General features: G+C 31.1%; 1 pseudogene; it reads left to right on the forward strand.

Annotated features, from left to right (window-relative positions):
• The first annotated feature begins 1,143 nt into the window (after positions 1–1,143).
• Positions 1,144–11,146, forward strand: LOC110038741 (annotated as a pseudogene).
• Positions 11,147–14,788: the final 3,642 nt, after the last annotated feature.

The following is a 14,788-nucleotide window of genomic DNA, read 5'->3' on the forward strand; positions in this document are numbered from 1 at the left end:
TCACCTTAAAATTAGGCTTTGTTATATTGTGTTGTTCAGTCAAAAACTCTTTTGTCATTTTTTTTTAGAAAATGAACGGCACGCCCTACTTTATTCAAAGAGAAAAAATGACATACAAAAAGTCTCATACAACACAACACCAAACAAAGAAAACAAACAAACGTAGCCAAAGCGACCAAGATCTGAATCTCTAAAAAAGAAACAAGACCATTACACCCAAAGAGCAAAGTGAACCTCAAACTTGAACAACATGCACTCATAATTTGAGCAACAACAGACAATCCAGAAAATCAGCCCACCACAAAAGCATCCAAACAACATCTCTAATAAAGAAATAGTGACCCATATACAAAACAAATAACAAAGCAAGAAAAGAGCCAAAAGAAAACCTAACACAAATATTGACCAAAAAGATAAGGTAAACTATATCCAATTAATCAACAAAATGAAGGGGTAGACAAGAATCAAAGCTCAGAACTTATATGCACAACAATAACAACAACAAGAACAAGAAATTACCCGCACAATTATTAAAATTCCTTCTATGAGCTAATGAATATAAACATTCAACAGAACAATTAAACTTTAATAAATATGAATCTAAAATGTCTAAAAAAATTAAATATAAATTTATTCTTATAAAAAAAAAGTGGATAATCAGAAACATATCAGACATGAGGAAAGAAATCTAACAGCCCCATAGTCAAATCAGCACTTGTCTATAGAGAGAGAGAGAGAGAGTTGAGAGAGAGAGAGAGAGAGAGAGAGAGAGAGAGAGAGAGAGAGAGAGAGAGAGAGAGAGAGAGAGAGAGAGAGAGAGAGAGAGAGAGAGAGAGAGAGAGAGAGAGTTGAGAGAGACAGAGAGAGATGGTAAAAAAAACTACATAAATGCCCCATATTTTTTAAATATTTACTTCTCTTAAATTTGGAACAACCATAAAAATAGTCTCATTAATGTCTTTTTAAAAGTGAAATTCATCTTTTCATGAATAAATTTATAGCACTAAAATATTACAAATATATAAATATGTAAAATTTAATTGTTATGTACCTAAAATTTTCTTTATATAATCTATAAATTTGGGCTAGAGTATTTCCACCCAAATTAAGAGAAGAGAGGGAGAGGATAAGCGAGAACTAAAGATGAAGGAGCATCAGAGTGAGACTAAGAGAGTTTGCGTCACTCGAGCACGAGGTTTCATTGCTTCCTGGCTTGTGAAGCTTCTCCTCTCCAAGGGATATGTGGTCCACGACACCCTCAGAGATCCGAGTACCCTATCTCTTTTCTTATCTTTATTTTTTTTTTATTTTTTTATTTTGTTTCTAATTCATGATATGCAATAGCTGTTACAGCCCTATTATTGTTTTTCACAACATCTTAAGATCACTTTCCCACATCAATTGACTTTTTAGCAGGAATTAAGCAATATTTAGCTTACATCCAGCGGTTACTTTTATGCAGGATTTAAGCAATATTTTGTTTAAATCAAGCCAAATAGAATTTTGGAGACGTTAAATTTGATTCGGTTTTTGCTAGTTTTCATATTAATTAAATTCAAGACTTGTTATCACATGATTTAACATATTTAAGAATCTATTGCCTCATAAATTTTAAATTTTATTATAAACCAAAATAGTTTTCAACTTTTAATCCTCCGAATACTTGCTGAATATGAATTTGTGGGATTTACTAAATCATACTTATGGTCTAGGAGTTCGTATCTTTTCCTTTAATGATTATATTTTGAGCCTTTATATTGAATGGTTAAATGCCTCTATTCCTCTTCCAACATTGATTGCTGTTTTGATAAAATTGGAAGGCTTATCGACCCTTTATTTATATAAGGCAATGAAAAGAATGCCCATTTGAAGAGGTTGGAAAAGGCAACAGAGAACTTGCGACGCTTTAAGGCAGATTTGCTTGACTATGATGCTATTGAGGCAGCCATTTCTAGTTGTGAAGGAGTCTTCCATGTTGCTAGTCCTGTTGTATTAAGTGGAATTACAAATCCGGAGGTATCAAGTGTTTGATTTATGTTTTTGTTGATACTATTCTTTAAACCTATTTGTAGCCCAAATTGCACATTTTCGCTGATAAGAAAAATGTTTTTAGGTGGAACTAATAAGCCTTGTTGTTGTCGGTACAAAAAATGTTCTCAAAGCATGCTCGAGACAAATGTGAAAAGAGTTGTGGTTGTTTCATCTATTACAGCCGTAATATTTAATCCTCATTGGCCGCAAGGTACTGTACTGGATGAGAACTGCTGGTCAGATGAAGAGTTTTGTAGGGCTACAACGGTAATTTATTTACTCAATTTGAGAAGTAGGACACATGGGTCTCAGAAGAAGATCCTTTGGGAATTTTTTTTTAGGAACAAACGTCCTATTACTTGGAAACATTTTTTTTAAGCATCCCAATAAGGATAAATTTTTACAAAAAATGATTCCCTAAACTGACAATCATTGTCATATCGTTTCATGTGTTGCCACATAACATACATGACAAAATCGTTCTGCACTCCACAACAAAAAAGTTCACAAATCCACAGGCTGAGCATGCTTGAGCCAATCTTCCATGACATTCCATTTTAAGCCCTTGGCCATTGATGTAAATCTTGTCGTAGAAAGAAAGAATAAGCCTCTGGCAAATAATAATAGCCTCTTTTTTGATCCATCTAATTTCTAATTACATCCAACCAAATGGTGAAAACAAGCAACTGAGAGGCTAGACTTTGCTCGGTGAGGGCTACTGTTGTGGCGTGGTGGAGACTTGATCTTGTGAGGGTGTCGAGGAGGTGTGAGCTTTGTGTGGGCGTAGAGAAGACACCGAGATTCTACTGCCGGAGCAACGGAGAAGCAGACCAGATGCGGCAGGGTTATGGGAAAATAGACCCCAGAGGCAGTCGGTGTAGACGAGTCGAGCTTGAGGAGCATGAGGTTTCATAGTGTTCTGCTTGTTCGAATTTTATTATTCACTCATATTAGGCTCAATTTTGCACTTAAAAATAAATTGTAAAATAAATATATCAGTCGTAAGGTTTAGAGAGAGTTGTCTTAATGGTTTGTTGTCTTAATGGTTTGTTCACGTTAAATGTTGACCACCTGATGATTTGATAAGAAGAGTAGATATTTTAGATTCGACTTACAAGAAAAACAAAACATGTAGCCAACCCTACTTAGTGGGATAAAAACTTGTTGTTGTTGTATTCATATTAGGCTCAATTAAAATGTATTGTTCAAATTAAAATCATATTTGATTTAAAATAATATTTTATTAAAATTTTTTAAAATAAATAATATAACAAAAATTAAGTTTTTATTTTTATTATAAAATTCTTCCATAATAGCATAGAGGGAGTCACATGTGAGTGTGAAACAGATTCGAGAAAATTGTGATTGATAATTTAATGATGAAAAGTTATATAAAATTTTCAGGTAAATGCTATGTGGGATGTTACTAATTGAAGGGCGGGGATGGAAGTTGAAGAGGACGACAAGACTTTTCGGGCATTTACATAGAGAGCGTGAAAATTTTAGTTTTATGTAATTACATAAACACAATTTTTTGATGGTGGGAGGATGGTTTGGGACCGCTCCGATATATGCGGTGGAAATTTTAGTGGCATTTACATACATAAACTCAAATTTTTATGTATTTACGTATCTAACATTTAGAAAAATAATTCTGACTAAAACTACTAAAAAATAAAAAAATTTAATGCTTTTCAAATAGAATGTTAAAATTTAATATAAAAATTTTATGATTCATCTTTGGCTCGTTTATAAATGAGTTAAAATAATTTGTTCGTGTTTAGCTCATTTTCTTAACGAAAGAATCAAGCAAGGACTATTTAACGGGCTAAAGACGAGTTGTTCACAAACAACAGACATTTTTGACAGCCCTATGCGACAGTGTTGGATTGGGAAGATAGGGTTTTAGTTTATAAAATATTTTATTTTTAATGTTAAATTATAAAAACTATTTTAAAATTTAACTCATCAATAATATGTTATCATTCAAAACTGAAGTAATTTGTGATTTTTATGTGGTAAAAAAATGATTATATAATATATGATTTTAGATCTTTTGGTTCAATGAATTTATCCGAGGCATCATGTAGAATAATAACGAAGTTATTTTTCTGTAATATATCATTAGAAGATTCATCTGACAAAATACATTTTTTAAATGCAATTTTTGTACCTTGAAACACTCAAGGATTTGGGCTAAAAGCATTATAACTTGATCATGACATCATTCAATTTCAAATTTTAAATTTCAAATTCAATATACTTGTAATAAAAGACCGCACTTTAACTTAGGCCAATCAAATTATTTTGAGATCAAATGAATTTTAGTCCAAAAGAACTAGATCTAGGAATCCTAAGCTCAAATGGAAATTCCTAAATGCATGTAGGAAATCAAATACACATTGAATTTTGCACAAGTTTATGATCACTCATTTTTGAGTTCTTTAGAGCATTGAGAGGTCATGATCAAGGGAGATCCTTCTAAACTATTTAATGCAGTATTTATAATTTTAGTATAAATAGTTGGCCTTCTCCAAAAAAATATGAAATGGTGCTTGTTCCTACACATTTAAAGAGGACATTTCGTAGAAAGAATTGCTAAATTTTGATAATCTTTGGAGTGCCAACTACCTCATTTGAGATTCATCTGTTCAGAATTATGTCATATTTTGGTGACTCGATCTTCTCTCTAGTTAGGATGAAGATCTAACTGACCACTCTCTAGCTTTTGATTTTAAATATTGATGTTTCATGTTCTTATGGCCTGCAACTGATCATCAATAACAACTGATAACTTCGGTCGATTGATACTAATAGTCAACATCAAACAATATCAACAATCCTTATTGCTCATTGTTGATAGATGATAACAACTATCATTGATCATGGTCATCTTTCATCAATTAATTCTTATATCTACATTTGTCAGCTTCCAATGATTGTTGTTACATGTTTTTCAATGATTTTCATTGCCCTTCTATTATCACTTATCATTGTTTGATATTCATAGGCATTGTTATCTATACTTTACACTTGTTGTTGACCAACACAACATCCACTATCTTCCAACATCAATGCCTGCCACCATCCTCTTTTGATGCCAATGCATATCACTGTCTAGTGTCTAATTGTAAGCGTCACCTCCTTCTGACATTCTTCACATCCATTGTAGGAGACAATTTTATAGTTTTAACATTATAATCTTGTGTTCACCAATTATGAAGAAGGCTGATTTTTTATTACCTTCAACCTGTAAATTAAAATTATTTCAATTTTATTAGGCTTGTGATTTCCTTTCAATATTTTTCAGAATAAAAGTTAAGCATATCCTGCGTTATTTATTCATGTATGTGTGATCTTCTTGTAATGCTAGTACACCGATCCCTGGATACTGCTAATATGCACAGTACAACAATAATTTAGATTATATTTCACTTATATTTCCTTATTTTGTAACAAGACCAAAAATTTGATCCTGAAGAAAAATAAGAATTTAAGTTTTAATTTATATATATTGGGATACTACGCAAGTATACGTATCGTTATCAAGTAATATAGGACTTTTTGATTAAGACCTGAATATCGAACTCACAGGGTGAATACACAATATGCACTATTGAACAACAAACTTTATATTTTTAATAAAAAGATAATTATCTAAACTAAAGATGATTTTTGTAGTAATGAAAATTTAAACATTTTTGGTATTTTCAATATTTTGATAGAACAATAATAATTTAAAAAGATAACTAGAGTTTTTGTAGAAGAAAAACACTAAATATGAAAATATATTTCTTCTTGTTATGAATCAGTAATAAGTATAGGAATTCTGTTGTGGAAGTATGCAAATTTTGTTGTGTCAAATAGGAGCAATAATATTCTTTACTCTTACTAGAGATACTATAAAGAACATTGGCTAATTTAAAGTTTGAATAGTTCTGAAGACTGGCTAGGCAGGGAAGGTACTAGCTCTCACTCTAAGGTTCCCTCAATTCCCTCCACCTGAGGGCTAACATCTCGTATCAGAACCTAAAATAATGAACCAAGTTGGGGGCTTTAACCTGTCACTTTAAAGTTCTCTAACTCTACACCCTTCAATGAATATTTCCCTATTTATTTGCACTCAATCATATGAACTACATTCTCATTCATACAACCTCATGTGATTCTAACATATGTATTTATCAAATAAAGAAACAACTGAAGTGCATGGATTTAAATCATCACAACTTCTTCCAACATTGAAGATCAATACTCTCCACAACTTCCATCCAAAACTTAATTACTTATCATTTTAAGAAGAAAGATAAAGAAAACTGCTCAGAATCCTTGGAGAAAATAAAACCACATTTTAGTTTAAAAGAAGAAATCATTGTCAAACCAACAACAAGTCTCAATTAAAACCAAAAAGAGTCTAAAAAAAGATAAAAATTTATCTCAAGTCCTCCATTAAACTCTTGAAGTTCCTTTGAATCTCTTCTCTTTTAAAATCACTCAAAATAAAATAATAAAAAGGATAAAATAAAATTAAAAGTGGTGCCTGAAAATCTCTCCGAACTAACTCCCCAAATGAGAACTTTCAAAACTTTCCAATACTTTTAGGACTCACACTTTTTCGGACCTTTTCAAGACTCTTTTCGAAGTCCTCTCCTCTTTCTTTTATTATTTTCCAAAAGGTGCATTGATTTCTCTTCAAAATATGTCTAGATTTGATGTATTTCCCTAAGAGATGTATCCTTTCGTGATAATTTTCGTCCATGGTGGTTATAACCACCTATTAAGCCAATGGGTGCCTCAAAAACCTCTTCAAAATTCACATTTGTGAAAACTGATTTTACTCGTCTAGTAACTACCACTGGCACTTTAGCGCGGGGTCTCGGTGCTTAGGTGCGACATTCTTTGTTTAACCGGTGCGCAAGCACCAGATCTGGCGCTTAGGCACCAAAACTCTTTTGCACATTTTTCAACTTTTTTGCTCCAAATTTGATCCTTTTTCACTCCTTTAAGCATTTTTCACTTTTTTTACCTGTATCTGCAAGAAAAATACAAAAATACCTTCTATTACAACACAATATCTCAAATATATATATATATATATATATATATATAAACGCTAATGGCCTAAATTTGGAGTTATGGATCCATGATTTTCAATTATTATAGTGGTTTACTAAGGATATGTGGAAGATCACTTGGTTGGTGTGGGAATTTTATATGAGATTTAGTTAAAGGGAAGAGGATTGAGTATTGGATTAGGTCACACGACCCTCAAACTACCCTTTAAAATTTTACCTTGAAAGCTACGAGATGGAGAAGGTTCGGGTGTTAGTTCACTTTGAAGTTATACATGAAGGGTAAGAGGCGTGATCTAAAATTTTTAAATGGATATAATAGATTTAAAAGTGTTTGGCAGAATCTAGACTAGGGTTTGATCAATACACTTGGTTTTTTGGTTGAAATTCAAGGAGTTTGAAGGGTGGTAAGATAATGAGGGCCAAGTTAGGTTAAGAGTGTTTTAGACTCTAGTCAAACGCTTAGAAGAGGTTTATGATTTTTATCTATTAATTTATTTGTTAATTTTATTATTTTCTTGGGAAAATCCCTTAGAAAATAATAGGATATTAGGGGAGAAGTAGGAGTGTCGGAAGATGGATCAGCTAGAGAGAAAGAGGATACATAGACCTTCCACCAAAAGAATCTATATATATTTTCCACCATGAATCAACCAAAAAAGGTAAAATATCAAACATAAAAGCTTAACTACTTTAGTCTCAATATTTTTTTAATCAGCAAAAGCTAAATTTCATTAGTCATTGGAAATATAACTTTTTGTAAAGTACCTCTAGCAGATCATTAGTGATGTGGATATTAGAAATTGAACATCACCACTCTACCCTTGTTATCTCAGACCATCGTCATTTTAAAATAAATAAAATTTGATCAAGAGACTAAATAATTATTTTTTTCATACCTTAAAGGAAATGTTTTCTTCTACTTCGTACTTCATATGTTGGTTAGAAGATCTTTGATGTTCTTTTTTTGCCATACACTAACTTTAAAAATGGAACCTATAATCAAAATTCTTAAAACATATGGAATACACAAATAAGTAAGTCTATTTTTTGCAAAAAAGATAGAATGCCAAGAGTCTTTCTCAATTGAATTTCCAATGGATTTTTCTATAGTGATAATTCAACATAAAAATTATTATCCTTCAGAAAACATTTAAAAAACCATTTTAATGATTAATTCAACAAAATAAATAATATTAATGACAACTTCCACAAAGTAATTCAGCCAATTTCTAGGAACTTATAAATTATAATAATTTATCAACATTTCTAATTAGTAAAGGGAATTATTAATGATATGATTCTTTTTTAAAATTCAATGGCAATATGTTGGTATGAAAGAAAATTATGGTAAAGTTCATGTGTGTGTAATTCTTCAAAAATTTAAAAGTTTAACATAAGAAATTTCACATCAACTATTTGTTATGTGTTATTTTTCAATATGTGTGGGTTATTCATGCAATATTAAGATAAGTTTTACAAAATTCATCTTGTGGCCAACACCATGAATAATGATGATACATGTTGCAACTTGTGATGAATGATCCATAATGACAATTTTCTATTGTCATATTTGATGATAATTTTTTGATGTATGTCCATGATTTCTAGGGCGTACAAATGGTCTCCTTCTATCTCCCTTATGGACTATCACTGGTATATACAAGGTTATATTTAAAAATTAGGTATTACGATTTGAGTATTTACCTTGTACTACTTCAAATTGATAACATTTTAGTAATTTTATGTATCACATTACATTTTTACCTATCACCTAAAGCTTCCAAGGAGATAATCAAATAAGTTAATCATCAATACATTGCTACTCTTCAACAACTAACAAATAACTTTTATTATTGCGTACCATATACCATGAAGTTTACTAAGCCACCAATGGAGATGCTCCATCTTCAACCATTTCGACAAACATTAAAAGATGTAGATCACCTCAACATTTTCCCTAAACTAGAAGTCTCAAGGTCAACATGGACTAATTGTTTTTAAATTATAAGACATAGTTGTAAGCAATATGTATGCTAATCATGAGATTTGAGTTGCATGATCTTGTAATAGTTCTTATTATAAAATCATTCCTTCAATATGATGCATAAGATTATTATTTATTCCCATATAAAGCTAAGAGTTAGCGAGACATCTTAGAAATCATAAAGGACACATCAATCAATTATGGCTATTGTAAAGCATTTAAAGCCAACATAAAGAAATTTCAAATGTTTAATAAGATTATTAATGAATTTATTTTATAATGTTTATACCGCTCATGACAAGCTATATAAGTGAAATAAACGTGAGAATTTTAGTCAATATTAACAATTAAATTTTCAAATTTTTTCTTAAGGCTCATTTGGTCGCTTACATGTAGAAAACATTTATTTGAATATGATGATTTCATCTAGTCATATTGCTTGTAAAAATTGATATCATACATTGAAGGGAGTTTTGAGTAGATTTTTTGAGTTTGATAGTAATGTTGTTTTCTAAGTTCATCTAGTAATTATTAGGTTTAAAAAGTGCTTCTTTTTTTAAAATGTGTTTAAAACTTACATAAACCATCCAAAAGAGCCATTACCTCGAGAAAGAGCTAGGAAGTAGATTCTCAGGGAGCCCATGCACCTAGTTAAGATATAATGAACAATTTTTAGTTTAGAAAACTTATTTTGAAGCCAAAGTATTCTTTAGAGCAACTTCCTTACAAAAAACTAACACCATTGTTGATTGTGGATAGGGTGGATACTCAACAAACAAACTCACTTCATTAATCAAGCTCAAAATTCAACAAAAACATATTGGAATTCAACTAAAAAATTGTATCCATGTTTTTATTTTTCTTATTGTAATGAGATTGCTTTCATACTTATTGTTAATGAACTCTATAGTAAAATAAAGGATTACACAAAGTTCTAACTTCATAAATGGTTCAGTGGTTGAAATTAATGCCATCTTTACTTATCAAAAGATGTCCTTAACGACTTAAAATATCTTTTATTAAGAACTAATAACGCTGAAAGTTGCTTCCTTAGTAAAGGACTTTGGCGTTCTTATTATCAAGAACAGAAGAAGGCCTTGAAAATATGAAAATTATTTTAATTTTTTGGAACTAATCAACCAAAACCATCGAAGGAAGAAAGCTCAAGCTATAGACTTAGAGTCTTTATGTTGGCAACATAATATCTTAAAACTCATTTAATTTTAATTGTTAACATATGTTCAGTCATAGCCATTGCATGGGACATTAATAATCAACAAAGTTCTCTCACTCTAAATATTTTAATCTTCTAAACTATTTTTCACCAAGTAGAATTCATGTTGATGATGTTGGCAGAATTGGTATCCCCTTTCCAAGACAATGGCAGAGAAGGCAGCCTTTAATTATGCTCAAGAAAAAGGACTTGATGTGGTTACCATCTGCCCAAGTATAAGTATTGGTCCTGTACTTCAATCAACAGTGAATTTTAGCGGCTTTTCCCTCATTAACATGTTGAAAGGTTCTCTTCTTTACTTGGCAAAAATCAAGTAGCCATATTTTAGTTTCATTTATGTTATAAGAATCTTATAAAAGCTTAAACTGTCCATCTTATCAATAATAACAATGGAAAGTTGCATCATAAAATTTCAGGAACAAGTGAGTATACAGAGAATGTTCGTAACTGGCATTTTGTTGATGTTAGAGACGTCGCTGATGCAACACTTATGATATATGAGAAGCATGACACATCTGGGCGTTATATTTGTACACTTGACCCGATTCATTTTGTTGACCTTTTTGACATGTTGAAGAACATATGTTCTGGTTTCAATGACTCTAAGAAGTAAGACTTTTCACAATCATATCTTTTATATTTTATTATTATTGTTAATTTGAAGTATTATCACTAATTTACAGTAAATTTGAGCCAAGCATAGAGATAGATGTGAGATCTGAGAAACTGAAGAAGATTGGATGGAAGTGTAGACCGCTAAGTGATTCCATTTCTGATTCAGTTAAATCTTATCAAGAAGCTGGTATTTTAAGCTTAGAATAAATGAGCATAGAATGTTAAATTTGATAAAGACAAATTATATGAAAAGCTGAGATACTCTCAATGTCTTGTGCTTTTCTTTAAACTCTCTTATAGAAGTTTTAATGAAATTAATTCTATGTAACTTTCTTTCTTTGATTATTAACTTGCATAAAATATTTTAAGGAGTTTGGCATATTTTTTGTTTTCTATTCTTCTTCCTTCTATCACTACTCAAATTATTGATCCATTTCTTAAAAAGATAATAACACAATTCAAGTGAATTAGCTCAAGAAGATTTTTTCTTTCTCCATTTATGATGACCAAGCTGCCTTCGTCTTTAACAATTTCTTAGTAGATAGTTCTCTTATATGATATGTTGGTAAAGCCTTTAAAGGATTTAACTTGACCAAATTTGTGTGCCAAAATCATGAAGCATGTTATAACTCTTGAAGTTTCCTCAATTAATTTAGTAGTTCTGATTGATGACCAAGATGTTAATTAACAGTTTGACACTTATAAATAAAAATGGAAATATATGAAAGTGCTATTGAGACCACTCTTGAATCTCATTTTTTATTTATTTATTTCTATTTTCTAAAATATTTTGATTAAAAATAAAATAGGTTTAGCATCTTAAACACATGCTTATTTATTTTCATTGAATATTGAATGAATTAATTTATATGATAATAATACCAATCTTCAATAACGCTATTGTGATGATGGTGGTGGTGGCTAGCGACTAATGTTCGTTAGAGATAGTGGGTAGAAGTGATTGAAGATAGTTGTTGGCTACTAGAAGTCGCAATGGTTGTCGTTGATGATATTTATTTGTATATATTTAAAATATATCAAAATTATTTTCATTATTTTAGAAAATGAATTGGATTTTTTTAAAACACAAAAGATAATATGTACAAAAAATATTAAATAAACTTATTTTTAAAATAAAACCAAACTAAAAAAATAAGAACTAAAAAATGGATCTCAAGTTTGATTTATTTTAATATATGTATATTGAATCATGGTTTTTTTGTGAATTCACACTATATAGAAAAGGGCTAGAAACGTGATGAGCCTTGAAAATTGGAAGAAACCAAGAAAAAATGGAAGTTTTGAATATTTTTGTAAATAATCACCAGCTTTATTATTGGCAACCCTATTTATAGACAAGAGGACTGGGATACCTTACAAGTAATAAACAACCAAATCAATCCTGGAGGAATATGTGATTATCAAGAAATATATAATTTATCTTCTTTGTCTTTTCCTCTCATCTTATAGAGATATGCCACATCTACTAGCCTCCATATGCCTATTTTAATTTGTTTTTCTTGACATGCAGGTTGTTATAACCTCTTCCATTTAATGCCTCTCAATTTAACTAATCCTATAAAAAATGGTTACTCTTTTGAAATATGGTATACTTGTAATAAAAGCTTGCATTTTAACATAAACCATCAAATGATTTTGAGATCACATGAATTTTAGTCCACAAGGACTAGATCATGAAATTATAAGCTCAATTATAAATCCTTAAATACATGTAGGAAATCAAATGCCCTTTAAATTTTTTACAAGTTCATCAATCACTCATTTTTGAGTTCCTTAGAGCATTGAGAGGTCATGATCAAGGGAGATCCTTTGAAACTATTGATGCTATATTTATGATTTAAATATAAATAGTTATGTCTTCTACAAAAATATATAAATAATTCTTGTTCCTACACATTTAAGGAGGATATTTTGTAGAAAGAATGACTAAATTTTGCATTCTTTGGAGCTCGAACAAAGTTCCGATTTTCTATATGTGACTACAAGTTTCTTTTACTTGTTTTTTCCAATGACTCGTTTTCTGACCTTTTCTCGTACCGAGTATTCTCGTTTACTTCCTTGCAATTTATTTAAATTTCCTTCAAATATATTATGTTTTATAGTGCTAACCATGTAGTGGTACCAGGTGCTCAGGTACACATTTATGTTTTATGCAATGTAATTTTATTTATTTATTTTCCAACATTTTCTTACCTGCATTAATTTACCTTACTTGCAAAACTTTTCCAAAACTAAAAATTACAAAACCGTTTTCAAAACAAAGACAACAAAACAAAAATTACATAATACGTCCTCTTGAATTCACTAGAGTCCCTCGGATGAGATAACCCACGATTGCTAACGAGATCTTCCCAGTTTAAATGAGCTTAAAAAATCATTTAGACTAAGTAAATTCAAGAGAAATAAGTGGTACTGGAACAAGAGAATCGTGAGATCCTAACCAGTGTTGTTCTAATAAACTTTAGCCCCCTCATAATGCTTGAACAATAACTAAACCGAAACTTGAAACACACTTCGTAAAACCTTTTGAACCTTTAGAACTTATGACTGCTACTCCAACGAGGAGCTTGGAGTTAACTCCATTGGCAGCATGACAAGATGTACATAAGAACAACATTGAAAGAAAACAAGCAGATTGTTGGCGCTATTTTTGGTTGGAGGAGTTGCCCGTAAGAAGCCATCGGTCACCAGAATCGAAATCACGTCGCCCGCTTCGGAAGGACATTTTAATTTACATATATATTTAGTTTTAGAAAAATTTGAAATCAAGCTGACCTCATATTTTTTATAGTTTAAATGAAAGGAGTGTTGTACCTCAAACCCTGTATCTATCCCAAAGGATAAACACAAGACTTGAGGATGAGGCTCAATCAAATAAACTAAGTAATATATGACATTTGTTTGGTCTGCGAAAGCTTTATATTTGTTGACAAGTTCCCCTATTTAATATAAAGAATTAAATAGGGTTTATATTAAGCTAGGTTCGGACATGCTTCCTATATGGGCAAGCCCCTATAGTAATTACATCTTAAATGACTAAAGTCACCTAAGAAGACTCTCGATAAATATCAGGAAATATTATCTTTAAGGAATTTCAAAGGGTAAGACTTTTTAATGAGATCGGATGTAGAGGTGTGAAAGGGGAATGGTTCAAATTTGGAACATTTTGTTGTAGAGTTCAAAAGAGGAAGAAGCAAGGGATGTCATGGATCAAGAGGAAAACCCCGATGACTTCCCAAGCTATCTTAATGTTTGGCTTCAATTTTGAGGAGAAATTATTTAAGTATTTCATCATGCTAATTTTATTTGATTAGAGCTTATATTCGTGTGAAACGATCACACAAATAGCCTGGAAGATGTGAGGATTTAGGTCGTGACAAACGAGAACCTTAGAATCCTAAGACGAGTTAGGGCTTACATTGTATAGTAGGGCTATGCAAAGGCCTAAAAATAAGGTAAGGATTTACGTTGCATAAGCAAGCAACCTTGAAGTCCTATGGATTTATTGTTTAAATCTAAAGAAGGAAGATTCATTTAGTTGGGGAAGCCAGGTGATGCTGTTGAAGGTGGGCATGCTGCCCACCATGCTAGCTCCAATCTCTTTGCCGTGACGAGTTAGAATTTTCTAGTGCGTCAAGCTATGATGTCAAATCAAGCGGCCCTATGATTGTAGTTCTTTAAATTTTATGGGGGCATGTTAAAGTTGATTAAAACAACACCGGTTAGGATCCTACGGTTCCCTCGTTCTGACACCACTATTTTCTATTAGATTCACTTAGTCCAAATGAACTTACTAAACTCAACTTAATGAGTTCCATAATTTCATTT

This window comes from Phalaenopsis equestris, unplaced genomic scaffold, assembly GCF_001263595.1.
Source record: "Phalaenopsis equestris unplaced genomic scaffold, ASM126359v1 Scaffold233701, whole genome shotgun sequence".
In the NCBI taxonomy this organism is placed as follows: Eukaryota; Viridiplantae; Streptophyta; class Magnoliopsida; order Asparagales; family Orchidaceae; genus Phalaenopsis; species Phalaenopsis equestris.